The sequence below is a fragment of the Parasteatoda tepidariorum genome, chromosome X1 (assembly GCF_043381705.1).
Source record: "Parasteatoda tepidariorum isolate YZ-2023 chromosome X1, CAS_Ptep_4.0, whole genome shotgun sequence".
Classification (NCBI taxonomy): domain Eukaryota; kingdom Metazoa; phylum Arthropoda; class Arachnida; order Araneae; family Theridiidae; genus Parasteatoda; species Parasteatoda tepidariorum.
This window is the reverse complement of record NC_092214.1, coordinates 19,277,029-19,289,547: the sequence shown is the minus strand read 5'-3', so window position 1 is coordinate 19,289,547 and position 12,519 is coordinate 19,277,029.

The following is a 12,519-nucleotide window of genomic DNA, read 5'->3' as shown; positions in this document are numbered from 1 at the left end:
TATTTCCATTTTCGCAAATGATTGTTAGTTTCACATAAAATGTTTTTCTGAAAGTTGAGTTCTCCCCTTTTTTAATAAAAGAGAAAATAATCATTTATATTAAGGAGTATCCATGAAAGAGTTCTGTTCTGATCATTTAAAATTGGAAAGGTAAAGCGGTGCGTTTTCGAATATCTTTTCCACCACTTTTTCTGTTTCCAGAATGCTGGTAAGCCTGTGAATGTTGTGATTTAAATTATAAAAATGTATAAAAATTGTTTGCATAATCGCGTAGTTTGCCTCGCTGGAAATAAATACCTAAAACAGCAATTTATGTTATTCAATGTATTTTAAAAAATGTTCATGAATAAAAACCTTTTTTTTCTCAATATGATGAAGACTCGGTATCTCTCGTAACTATTTACACAGTTATTTTCGAATCACTTCGTAATCTGAGCTAGCTCATTCAACCTTAATCTTGTTTAACACCTCAGCAATTATACTTTAAATTTTATGCACTCAAATATATAAAAGGCTATGTTCCTGCTAACTAACGTAACTCTTGCTACCATTGAAACTGCTTGCGAAGTTATTTTTTTCAGCTAACTGACCTATGGTGGGGTGAATTATTATCAATTGAGTGGCCAAAAATCAAGATATTGGAGTGGACTGATAATCGTTAAAAGCTCTTAAATTGAAAACACTTGTAAATTGAAAACCCGAAAACATTTAGCTTATTAGGTTTGAATTTGATATTTTATTTGCTTGATAACATTATTCCTCATAAAGTAAGAAAGGAGCATTTTGCCGAACATAGGCAGTTTCTTTTAAAGCACATTAAAAAGAGAAAAATCAGACTGAGAAATGGAATTTCTCTTAATATTTATTTACAAAAACATATACATCGAGTCTCATAATTAAAATAATTCAGGCAAATTTACTTTTTTTTAAAAATAAAATGTGACTATATGGTTTTTGCTAACTGCCGAAGAAAGGAGACACTTTCGATATAATATAAATGAAATTTACCAAAAACAAAAACTTTTAATAACCCCAATGCTACTACAAAATTCAATCAGAGGACGAAATCATTTTCATTTATAGACATCCTTTCTTTTTTATCTATAGATGTGACAGTAAAAATTAGAATTTTACTGTACAACAAGCATATCCAACATGATTTTAATTTATTTTCCTATTACTATTCAAATACCAGCAGTTCAACACTTTAAATAATCTCTGAAATCATTTCTTAGAAAATAATCCGAAACTGATCTAGTTTTACTTCGGCCGATAAAGGATGTGATTGTTTAAATCCTTTTGACATTGAAATGGATGCCATGTCTCGATAATCGCTGAACAGATAACATTGTTCAGGTTTGCAATTATCTAAGAGAGAAAATATTGAAGCCAAATACCAACATCCCCTAACAATGCATCGATCCAATAAAGCTCTTTCGATCTTCATATTTAGACTCATAGCCTACGTTCATAACTTTCTCACATATCTGTTAAGCACTGATGCTTACAAAATGTTTCATATTATGTCATCAACTCTGATAATAGAGAATTAAGTTACGATGCTTTTTTTTCTGTGAATGATGTCTATAGTCATTGAATTTACTACCTAAGAGTAAAATAGAATTATCAATGAGATATTTTCGAAACTGAAGGTCAAATAGTAGTAGAATGGTATTTATTAAGTAAGCGAATATTTTCCCTGCGGGTTTTATAAAAAAAAAAAAAAGTCTTGCCCCAGACAGATAAAGTGTTTTTAAATAAAACATTTAAGTTTCTGTGTTAGCTCAGCATTTTAAGAAAACTTCTTGAGATATAAGCTCTTCAGTTTTTTACACGTTCAAAATAGCAACGCTNTTAAGCACTGATGCTTACAAAATGTTTCATATTATGTCATCAACTCTGATAATAGAGAATTAAGTTACGATGCTTTTTTTTCTGTGAATGATGTCTATAGTCATTGAATTTACTACCTAAGAGTAAAATAGAATTATCAATGAGATATTTTCGAAACTGAAGGTCAAATAGTAGTAGAATGGTATTTATTAAGTAAGCGAATATTTTCCCTGCGGGTTTTATAAAAAAAAAAGTCTTGCCCCAGACAGATAAAGTACTTTTAAATAAAACATTTAAGTTTCTGTGTCAGCTCAGCCTTTTAAGAAAACTTCTTGAGATATAAGCTCTTCAGCTTTTTAGACGTTCAAAATAGCAACGTTCCTTTATAAGACGTTTTGTTGTAATTAGTTATAATAGTAAAGCTGTAATTAAAAAATAGTTTTCGATATTTCAAGAAATGGTTTATCTTTAAATAATATATTATAAAATATTTTCCCTTATCTTGATTCCATTATACAAAAAACGTAAAAATCTAAATTAACCCTACATTGTAAGTAGCTTTAGTTTATCACTATACTAAAAATGGGGGCAACTGCACTAAAAGTAATGAAACAGCGATAATACTTGATGTAATCAAACCTTAGAACAATTCTTAGTTTAGGGAAACATCAGGAATGTTATTATTTAGATCAAAGTTTTCCCTATTACTTTAAAAAGTGTTATGCATATATATTTTGTAAAATGCTCAGAACTCAGAGATATTAAAATAAAAAGCACAAAAAGTGTCACAAAGTCACCCCTGTCTTACCGTACAATTGCATCTTATTGTTAATATGAGAAATTTCAAGCATGTGACCAAAAGTTATTTGTAATGTTTAAACTATTGATATTAGTATCCAAAATGTATTACATAGTTATCCGCTTGATGCAGACATTTTAGGGAAAAATCATCTGAACAATATTGAGAATCAATTGTTAAATTAGCAGCAGGCATTTCACCAAGAAAACCCTAATTCATGCCTACTATTCATTTGCAGATATAATATATAAAGATTGGCAATATTCGAAGGCAGTATCTCACGGCAAAAAAGATTCTGCTATTTCAATGAAATAATGTATACTCTTGTTATTTCGAATCTCAAAAAACTCGTTATGTGAAAAAAATATTTGCCTCTTGGCATTATATATTTACCTAATGTTAATTTGGATTCCCCTATGTCGAAGAGTTTGTTCTCAAAATCTTGTTATGTCGAATTTTTTCGAAATAGAAATTGAATTTTTTCCGAAAAATCACAATGTTAGTTCATTGTAAACCAATTCTTTTCTATTTAATGCATAATTATTTTTGTCATACTTTTAAAAATAAAACAATCATTGTTGTATTTTGACTTATCGTCAACTATCATTAAATACATACTTAATAGTAGTAATTCTTATATTTCATGATTCTACTTTTTAGAGTAATATTTTAAAATATATTTTTAAACTTTTTAGAACATATTTAGTTCTTAAATTGTTATCTCGGAAACTTTCTATATCGAAATTTTTTTAGCGTCTCTTCAACTTTGAGATATCGAGAGTACACTGTATTAGAGCTATTCTCCAACTTTCTTCCTCCCGCGATTTTGGTGAGAGATGAGTTTATATTATACAGGCAATGGAGGAAAAACGATAGGGGAACAAGTGGAACGTTTTTTTTTTTTTTTTTTTTTTTTTTTTTTTTTTTTTTGGAGCGGACATTACAGGATTAAAAATTATTTCAGAATTTTTTAATCTATATCAACTTTTCAAAATTAAAAAAGTTTTGATTTTTATTAAGAAAAATGTTTCGTGTGATATCCACCTATGAGTACTTTGTAAGTTTTAAAAATAGTTTCACATAATTGCAAAACACATTTATAATTAAATTTCCTGTTAAACTTCAAAGTTTTAAAATTGTCAGCAAAACTACTTTCTAATTAATTAATCAATAATAAAAAATCTGAATTTTTGTCCTTGTTTAAACTCATTTGATATTCCTCAAATGATATTTTTTATATTTTTAAAAAAGAAAGTATAATTAATTCCAAAATTTTCCTTTTTTAAAGTTTGTTCAGTTTTATTACTTATTCTTGTGGTACATAATTATAAAGTGTAAATCAAATTTTAAAATTCATCTTAGGGAGTTCCTTAGTTATTAAAAAAATCGTTTAAATATTAATTCAACATAGCAAACAATAGCATAAAACCTTGAATATCTTTCCATGTTTTAAGAGTTTTTGAAAACATTTGCAAGAAAGGATTTTAGACCTGCCGAGTAATCGAAAAATAATATTAAAATTGAGAAAAAAACTAAACAATCCGCTTCTGTCAGAAAGAACCGGATTTCTTCTTTTTTACTGTCTGATTTTATTTTAACTTTACATTTGCTATGATAAAGTAAAACAGCTTTAATACTTCCGATAGTATTTCAGATATTTTTCATCCATTATTACAAATAAATAAGATCTGACGATTTCAATTGAAAAAGAACTAATAATATAAATAAGGAATTAATAATTCATTGTTAAAAGTCTTTAATACAAAACGATTCCAAAAATAGATCAATCTTTCATAACCCCTCTTCTGTAAGAGAAAATATGCGTTAAATACAAAACTAACCAAAGCAATTAATTGAAATTTAAAAATATGTATAAAAGAGTTTTTTTCCAAAAACATTAGACTAATAATATACAACGTAAATAAACAAAGAAGAAAAGAAACAACAATGTCGCCAAAACTTCGCCAGCTACATTTTAGCACTAAAATGACTTATGTATTATAACTGAATAATTCTTTGTTATTATTACTTTATAGTTGAGTTCTTATCCATTTATTTTTACTAGCATGATAGATTTTATCGTATAAATTTGAATTTTAGAATGAATTATGATTCTAAAAAGTGATAAATTAACTTGCCAGTGAAATTTATAAGGTCCTCCTTTAACAAATTTTTCTGGGAAACCAAATGCAACGCAATAAACAACCTTGTTTTAAGATTTTTTAGATTAAAATTCCAGCATCAATTTTCTTTCATTGAAATAACAAGAAGAAACGGAAAATTGAAACTATTATCTTTCTATTCACTGTACAATCACGTGGTTTCATTATGAGGACAAAACTGATACGAAAGTAAAAAGCTGTATAAGTACAACATCTGGTATAATAAACAATTTATTTCCGAAAATAGAAAATGGTATAGAGTCGTAAATAATGTATTTTCCATCATTTTTAGCAACTAGCTGAAGATTTTTTAAATCTGGACACAGTTTACGTGTTTACAAAAATGAATACAGATCTAAATGCGTACTTGCAAAAATTAAAACAGTTCTAAATGTGTGTTTACGAAAATGAACATAGCTCGAAATACGTGTTTATGAAAATAGACACAACTCGAAATACGTGTTCATGAAAATGGACACAGCTCAAAATGTGTGTTTACGAAAATGAACTCAGCAAAAAATTTGCTTTTCAGTTTCCAACCGATATTTTAAAACTAAGAGAGGAATTGCGGGCTTATTTTTTCTAACTTATTTAAACAGTATGCATAATCATAACGTAGCAAAGTCCTAGACTTCGGGGCCGAGGTGGCTAAGTATATTACAGATATAACTTTTCAGGTGATGCTTTTGCATTCAAAACGATAAGGTTAGTTTTAAAGCACTAAATTTTTGCTACGCAAACTTACCACCACATTTATATGAATTTATTGAACCCGTGGCAACTTTGTAAAAACAATTATTAATTTTTAAAGTCCTTTCAAAAAATGACTAATTTAATAAAATCTCTTAAGCAATTTATGCAAATGGCCGATATCAGATTATGAATTTATTTGTGTTCATTAGTTTATTCGTTAAAAATAGAACAATACTCATCAAATAAATTTGAAAAACAAACTAAGTCCATTTTCTTAAACGCATCTTAAGCATTTTATAAGCACACATTTCGAGCTGTGTCCAAATTTAAAAGTTCACCAACCACCTGCTTCTCTAAGACCTAAACTTTTTTAAATTCGCATGGACACTTCACGAATTTCTTTTTTAATTGAAATTATTTTTTTGAGATTAAATTGGAGTTATCAAGAATATAACAGCGATATGTGGTAGAAGTTACCTTTTCCGTTGACGCTCATCTTTCTTTTATTTATTTATTTCTTTTTTATGCAATACAGTTTGTAAACTAACTTTTTCAATCACTTATTTTTGAAGGGGAAAGAAGAAATTCTCTTGAAAGTCAGTAAACCTGACTAAAACAAAGCTTAAAAATTCATCAATTGACATTTTTAACTCCTTTTTTCTGAAAATATGTGCTATATCTAACAAAAATAAGAATGCTAATAAATTAAAAAAATAAATAAATATAGCATTCAGATTCTGTTTTCACATTTCTGTTTTCGCAGTTTGAATCCTGGCCTTTTTCGTAGATTAATTATGCTTAAGTGGTGAAATACATTTTTCCGACTTAATTTGTGCAAATGGCAAGATAGACAGTTTATGGTACAAAACACATTGAAGCCTAATGTATAACTTAATCACAATGCTTAAATTCTTTCGAATAATTAGTTAAGAGTAAAGATGCATTGTATAAAATATGCTCAAATTAAATTTTAAAAAAAATATTAGACAAAAGTTATTTATAAAATCATTTATGATTAAGCTTACAAATGATGAATTTATAATATTTATTTTTAAAAGAAATAAAACTTTTATTTTGTGAGTAGAAATAAAATTTCTATTTTAATAGAGTAAGACACACTTTATATTTCAAAACAGTCATTACGCACTTGATATTTCACAACAGCTATTTAAGCAATATTTCACCAGACAATGAATGAATCATTTATATGGACACACATTTGGAAATTTAACTTTTGATAAAGGTTGAGTTTCGTATCGGAGAAGAATGCAATTAAGAAAGAAATGATATAATATTAAAAGATTCTAAAATTTTAAATTCAAGTTACAAAACAAATTATGTTTGTTCTAGTAGTTTTTTTTAAATCTTAACTCCATTCAATATAAATTCATCATCTTCAGTACAAATTCATGTGTCACTTTCGTTACATTTGTATAGTAATTTTATATAAGAATGCTTTAGAAGTATGGAAGAGGTTTTTGTTTTCTGCCTGAAACCCAGCTTTAGTTTCTCTGAAAAACAATTATATTTTTAACGTTTCTGAAAGGTTTCATACCCGTTTTTAACGTTTCTGAAAATCAAAATTGAAGTAATGTTGCAATGTGTTTCGTGTGTTATAATGCAGAAAAATCATGTTGCAGTCTATTTACTACTGATCAAACTAATAAATTTGATAATGTAAACTATAAAAATTAAATTAAATTTTGAGTCGCTTATACTCAAAATTAACTATTGAATTGGAATATCTGTGCTACTTTCTAGCTCTATTTCACCTCCATACAAGGAACGTGTCAAACATTCTCCTATTGTTTTTTTTTGCGTTAACTAGCCGTAATTAAATTACCAATGGGAAAAATAACTTTTACATTTCACCCTAGTGTTATTTTCTCAAGATTACGGAAACGTTATTGAGACCACAAAAAATGACTTTTTATTTTTCGGAGTTTAAAAATTTATTCAGTGTTATAATTACTCACATAATTCACGCTCACCAACATGCAATTTTGATCTCTAAATTCAGTTCTATCAAAAACTGTAGCAAATCAAGAAGCAGCTGAATAAATATTTTTACTTAAAGCATTGCCCACATCATCATGTTGCCATGAGGAGTAAAGTCGTAGCTAAGTAAGCGCAATGAGTAAGTAAGCGCATTTGCTTGGAAATAAAGTTTACCTTAAAATCTAACCAAACTTTAGATGAATATTTCTGCATCCACTTAAATTGATAACAAATAAAACATTAGCAGTCGATAAATAACAAACTCTAAAAAGTAACAAAGTGCATTTACTTTTCAAAAATTAAAAATTACAGAAACTTCAAAGAAATTATTCTCAAAATATTCTTTTGGATTTATTAACAACAAAAAAAACCCAACTTCTCTAAACGAAATTTATTTAAATTTAAGAGTTTTAATAAAGAAATATAATTAAAAACTTAGTAAATTAAAATTTCATTTATTCTGTCGAAGTTCGTACATTCTTTCTTCTAAACATGAGCTTCAATCGCAGTTTTAGACTATTTTTATTCATCTTTTTTAACATTAAGAGTAATTTTGTTATAATCTAATATACTATTACAGTTTTGAATGGTCTTTCTTTAATTAATGAATTTAAATAATTTAGTTAATGAATAATGAGCCTAAACTAGCAAAAAGATTGCATTTGGACAGAGTGAACACTCTCCATGATAATGATATATATATATATATATATATAACAATATTTTTTTTCTGTAATCTGCTGTTGTTATTTTATATTAGTAACAAATATGTTTGTTTAAAAATATCTTGCAGTAAGATATTAGTGCTGGAAAGTTTTGTCACAGATAGCTCGAAAAAATTCTGCCTCAGGGCTAATAATAAATGTTGTCCAGTCAGTGTGAGAANTAAGTAAAAGTTACGATTTCGCTACTCGCTTTATAGTTCATGCTTTACTGTATTTTCTTTTTCTTTTATTTGATTTTCTGTTTTTACGTGTTATTTTTACTTATTGTGTTCTATTTTATTTTGTAATTTTTTGTAAAAAAAATTTTTTGAGTGCTCCTCACACTATTGTATTAATATATTTTGCTTTGGCTATATTGATACAATATCAGAAAACACTCTTTCTTGCGGATATTATCGTGTGGGCAGATGAAAAGATTATATCTTTTTTTCCGTTTTTTTTAAATAAAATTTCATCCTGTTTTTTTTTTCCTTAAATCAGTTGTTTGTTATTTTTTTAATTATTATTTTCCCCCCTTTTTCATATGTCTATAATTTTTCTTTGTTTCAGCTTCATTTTGAACTATATATAATACATATATATATATATATATATAGATAGATAGATAGATAGATAGATAGATAGATAGATAGATAGATAGAAAGATAGGTGGATAGATATTCCGACCTGAAATTAAATTTGTAATATTGAAAATTACAAAGGTTGTGCAACGTCTTACCGTTGCAAAAACCTAAATTTAGAGTAAATCAGAGTCATTTAGAGTTTAATCCTTGAATTAAAGACATTTATGTCCTGCTTCCTACTCGGGTGGGTGTTTCTGATCCGCTAACGACTTGTCCGGAATTAGAAAAAAAGAAATAAAAAAAAAGAGAGACAGCGTAATGTTTTCGTGATAGTTTCAACTAGGACTTGTCATCAAGAGTATTATAGAACTTAAGAATTGAGTAAGATGTCAAATCTGAGCATTATAGCTTCTGATCGTGAGAAGAACAATATTTGACAACAGTAAATTACTACTAGAAATGTTGATTTCTAAAATTTTTAATTATTGAATATTATTATTATTAATTGTGCATAAAATATTTCTTTTAGTCACTCCAAGAAGTACGTAAAATCAATTACAAAAATGGAAAAAAAAGTACAAAGAGTATAATGAAATTATATATTACTAGAGGAATAATCCATAATAAAACAATACATTTAATTAAAGCTTTTATTTATTTACCAATTACAAAATAAAGCAGATGTCGTTAGTAGGACGCAAAGAAAATTAACCAATAAAAAATTTATCTTATCTCAAATAAAACAAAAATAATTTCTTTAAAATTTTCGAATTTTTTAATTTAAGAGCATTTTTTGACTTAAGGTTCAAAATATGTTAAATATTATTTAAATTATGCAATAAAAACTGGTAAATAATTAGAATTTAATAATTAAAACTAATTACTATTAATTGTTCGGATTAAAACATATTTAATATTAATAATATTATATTAACGACTAGTATTACAGTAAATGTCTTTACTTTATGCACCCAGCTCCGAAAAAAAGGGAAACATGTAAAACGTAAAAATGACATTAAGGTAACCCCCGGCTAAACTATAGAACTTATTTTTCTAGAATACGACAAACCCCCTCCTATTTTGAGTTTAAAGATTGAATCCGTCAAAAAAAATATATTGAATATTTATTTACACTTTTGAAACATTGTTCAACGTTGAACCTTAAAATTTCACGTTTGGTTATTATATGGTGCAAATTTTCTACACTTTTAATAAGGTGATGACTCTAGCCAGATCTTTGTTCAAGACAAACCATAGTATCGTGTAGACAAATATAAGAAGAATGATAATAAGGTTCACTTAAACACCGTATTAGTATACAGAAAATTTGAGCGATATTATAATTCAATACGCTCCAAAATTTCCAACAGTGTAGAGAAGGAATGTTTTGCGTTCGTTTTTGTAGCCTAAATTATATCTAAGATATATTCAGATAGCATTGAATCTGACTATTAGATCAAACTTATTAAAAATGATCATTTTTACTTTTCCGACTGATCATACGTACACATCATTTTATCATTATGCGCATTAGGGGGACGGGAAAGTAATGTCGTTTCGGTGCATTTGATATTTGTTATCAAGATTTTATTTTTAATCAATAATGTATTCACCCGCGTTAGTAACACCCTTTAAATGCCGGATCGAAAATAAATCGAAATGGATCGAAAAAAAATGAATTGGTTTTTAAGACAAATGAATATTTAATAAGCCGAAAGACATCACTTTACAGTCTCCCTAATACATATACATTATTACATCAATACGATTTTAACTATTTCTTTATTTACTACTAAAAATTGAAATGCATTTATTTTTTAATCTATTTGAAATCGTTTTTCTACATCCTTTTAACAGACGGTGTCTCTATTTTCCCAAGTAATTCTATTATTATTTGTGGTAAAAGAGCAAATTTATTATGGGATAGCCGGTTCTACTTGCTCTATTATAAGCCATCTACTTAAATCAAATTCTATTTGGATGAAAATGGTCCGAGTTTTTCACTGTTGTAGGAGTAAACGGTTTCGTTGAGCAAATGGAGAATTTTGCGATTTATGTCTTCTTCAATCGCACCAAAAAATATTAGCAATTAATATTCGACATGTACAGTGTGAAAAAAAAATAAACTGACCATCCTGAATGACTTTTGATTTAATGATCGGATCTTCAAGTACTAGGACCCAATCTTAAAGATTTGAAGGGGTGACTTCAAATATACTAATTAAATAATGCAGACTATATTTTAAGACGAAATCGGACACAAAAACATACTTTCTCTGAATAAAAAAACCTTTTTTCCCAACAGATTTAGATTTCTGACCCTCAAAATACGTGCGGTAGCCGCAATCTTGTAATTAGGGTCCCAATAGTTTGGTAAAGAGAGTGGTCAAAAGTTTGTACCCCTTAATTTTAATTTTACTTTTTTTGCGTATTTTGCCATAACTCGAGAAATTTTTAGCGAATTGAAACATTTTTGCACCCAATTATAAATTTTTTTTTCAAAACTAATTCTAAAAAATGGAAAAAATAATTTTTTATAAATATTTATTAATTTATTTGATAATAGTCGAATATTTTATTTAATAATAGTTAGTTACAAATTTCAATGCAATACAAATACAAATATATTATATCATCATTTTCTCTATGCAAATATAGACTATGCATATTCTCTATGCAAAATATCATTTTTAAAATAGATAATTTTACATGCAAAGTACAAAGTTTTAGTGAAATCGGGTGAATAGTCTCCGAGAAATCGAATTTAAAAAATGCAGCTTTTTTGATACACAAAAAGTAAAATTAACATTAAATTGTCCAAACTTTGAACCTCTCTCCCGTCAAAACTATTGGGGCCATATCTCCCAGATAGCAGCAAGTCCCTATATTTCAAGTTTCAGAAATCCGATTACAACGGGGGGAAAATTTATATTTATTCAGAGAAAATACGCTTTTGTGTCTGATTTCGTAAATAAAAATATCGTCAGCATTAATTAATTAGCATATCTGAGGTCACATTCTCAAACTATTAAGATTGAGAACTGGAACATGAAGAGCCGATCATTAGAACGAAAGTTATTCAGGGGGGGGGCGCATTTATTTTTTGCGCACTGTACCTAATACCCAGCAGATCAGCAATGGATCAACAGTTATTTTTACTTGTATTGTAAGTAAAAGTTACATATTTTTGCTGATATTTCATTATTTAAAAAGTTAGTTTTTTTGCTTCATTTCAAAAAATTCCGTAAAAAAATACGCTTGTATAGTAATAACATTTCTGATTAATGATAATAAAGAAATTAAAAAAAAACGAGAATTATGTTAATTAACACCATATTGCACGGTATTTAGTAATTTTTCTTTTCGTACTTTTAATGGTTAATCAGAAATCCTAGTTTTCAAAATTACAGTTCTTATAACCAGTTGAAGTAAATTCAGCAGAAAATATTGGTTTCACGGTATGCTCTGACGAATCACGATCAAACTACTGAAATGTTCTTCAAAACTATCATTCACTTATTATAACATTTTAATATCTATGGCATTTACTAAATAGACATTTTAATCTGTTTACTCTTCCATGGTTAAAATGGCTGCTAATTTAAATAATTGATAAGAGTGATTAATTATTTATTTTCCTAACATATTTAGTCCCACGGTGAACTGATCATAAGAAACGGTGATCTACCGCAAGGGGCTCGACTTCGGACTACCAAATTGGGGGAGTCCTTAGTTTTAAAGAGGAT